At 27.3% G+C, this 2,500-nt stretch overlaps 1 long non-coding RNA gene across 2 annotated transcripts in view; it reads left to right on the forward strand.

Moving 5' to 3' along the window:
* Positions 1-2,500, forward strand: part of LOC127071442 (uncharacterized) — a 41,506-nt gene that overhangs the window by 27,331 nt on the left and 11,675 nt on the right. The window contains exon 4 of one of the 2 annotated variants that reach the window (XR_007785054.1): positions 152-817. The exons of the other annotated variant lie outside the window; for it this stretch is intronic. This is a non-coding gene — a long non-coding RNA (uncharacterized LOC127071442). The remainder of the gene's footprint in view (positions 1-151; positions 818-2,500) is intronic. 2 annotated transcript variants of the gene reach the window in all.

The following is a 2,500-nucleotide window of genomic DNA, read 5'->3' on the forward strand; positions in this document are numbered from 1 at the left end:
GAATTTTGAATAAAACATAGAACGATATCGAGATTAAATTGAAAGGAAACTTTGTTAGCTTCTTGACAAAAAGGCACTCTATAAGGGAAACATCAGCCATCCAAAGTACAATTATATCAAAGACCTATTCAAAGGAAAGACGATTACATAGGTATCCTATTATGATACCTTATACTTCTTATTATTCATATAAAAGAGAAGAAGAAGAAAAAAAACAGTTAAGAAGATTAAGAAAGAAATTTCATGTTTATTTCCCAATATCTTCAATTATGATTGATTTATAAAGACAATAAGAATAATAATAACAATAATAATAACAACAATAATATGAAAAAGAAGAAGAAGAACAAAGTATCTTGGTATATTCAATTTTGCTTTCTTGTTCTTATGTGGTATATGTAGCTAGTACAATGTAAATTTTAATGTGGGATTTCAATTAAACGTCATTTAATGCGTATTATGATTAATATGCATTATTCATACACATATGAATGTATATATATTTAAATGAATGTCGAATTTATACCTCGTTGACAAATTAAATTTACAATATTGAAATAAGGGTGTCACGATCAGGTACACGTATCACGTTCGATCCTCGACGATCTTTCTGTATATAAAATATATCGATACCAAACGATATTACATTCGTTAAAATGCATATACGTATTACGTACGTACGCGTACACGTGCATACAGAAAAATTAAGAAAAAAATAGCAAAATAGAGCAAGGAAGAGACAGAGAGAGAGAGATAGATGAAAGTTCATTGTTTTCGAAGAAGGACGTCTGTCCTAACGAACGAAGTTTACGATGAGGTCTCGTATTTTTCTATTCCTGTTGCTTTCTTTTATTTTTTGATTTTGATTAATTGACTAATTAAATTATAAAAATTTTAATATATATATATATATATATATATATATATATATATATATATATATATTACACTGAAAGAAAAAGAGAATGTTTATACCATTTATTAGCTGACGTATACAAAGCAAATCTTATTACAATGTTTATATGTTTCTATATAAGCTGAAGTATCTAAATACACCTTATCTTATTTAATTTTGGTCGAATATCGTATGAGATCAGTCTTTCGGCAACCACCGAGCTGGAAATTTGGAAATAAACTCTAATACAATCTTTTATTCGTTTGTCGTTAACGTTACGACTTTTGATAAAAGATTTCAATACTTCGGTTAATAGTTAAAATGCCTTTCAACTGGCCGTAGATAACAAAGCTCTTCACAAATGTATCAACGTAAGATGTAATACCACTGATTAAGAAATTCACTAATTATAGTCGACAATTGTCATTTTTCAATGCAAGATGTAAGTCGTATTTGCATTGATACGGGGATAAATACGTATATGATAATGTTTTTTTATAAACCCTGAGTTACTCATTTCTGATACAGATTCAGATATATACAGATATATATATGTATTATATATTATATATAATATGTATATATATATACAGAGAGAGAGAGAGAGAGAGAGAGAGAGAAAGAAAAAGGGTAAAGGAATCGAGAATTTGAATAAAACAAAGAACGATATCGAGATTAAATTGAAAAGAAACTTTGTTAGCTCTTGACAAAAAGGAATTCGATAAGGAAGCATTAGCCGTCCAAAGTACAATTATATCAAAAACCCATTCAAACTAAAGAAGATTACATATGTATCTGATTATGATACCTTATATTTCTTATTATTCATATAAAAGAAAAGAAAAAGAAAAAGAAACAGTTAAGAAAAGTAAGAAAGAAATCTCATCTTTATTTCCCAATATCTTCAATTATGATTGATTTCTAAATACAATAAGGATAATAATAACAATAATAACAACAACAATAATATGAAGAAGAAGAAGAAGAAGAATAAAGTATCTTGGTATATTCAATTTTGCTTTCTTGTTCTTATGTAGTATATGTATCTAGTACAATGTAAATTTTAATGTGGGATTTCATTTAAACGTGTCATTTAATGCGTATTATGATTTATATGCATTATTCATACACATATCAATGTATGTGTATTTAAATGAATATAGAGTTTATACCTCGTTGACAAATTAAATTTACAATATTGAAATAAGGGTGTCACGATCAGGAACACGCATCACGTTCGATCGTCGACGATCTTTCTATATATAAAATATATCGATACCAAACGATATTACATTTGTTAAAAGGCATATACGTATTACGTACATACGCGTACTCGTGCATACAGAAAAATTAAGAAAAAAATAGCAAAACAGAGCGAGGAAGAGACAAAGAGAGAGAGAGAGATGAAAGTACATTGTTTTCAAGGAAGGGCGTCTGTCCTAACGAACGGAGTATTCGATGAGGTCTCGTATTTTTCTATTCCTGTTGCTTTCTTTTATTTTTTGATTTTGATTAATTGACTAATTAAATTATAAAAATTTTAATATATATATATATATATATATATATATATATATATATATATTACACTGAAAGAAAAAGAGA

The sequence above is a fragment of the Vespula vulgaris genome, chromosome 21 (assembly GCF_905475345.1).
Source record: "Vespula vulgaris chromosome 21, iyVesVulg1.1, whole genome shotgun sequence".
NCBI lineage: Eukaryota > Metazoa > Arthropoda > Insecta > Hymenoptera > Vespidae > Vespula > Vespula vulgaris.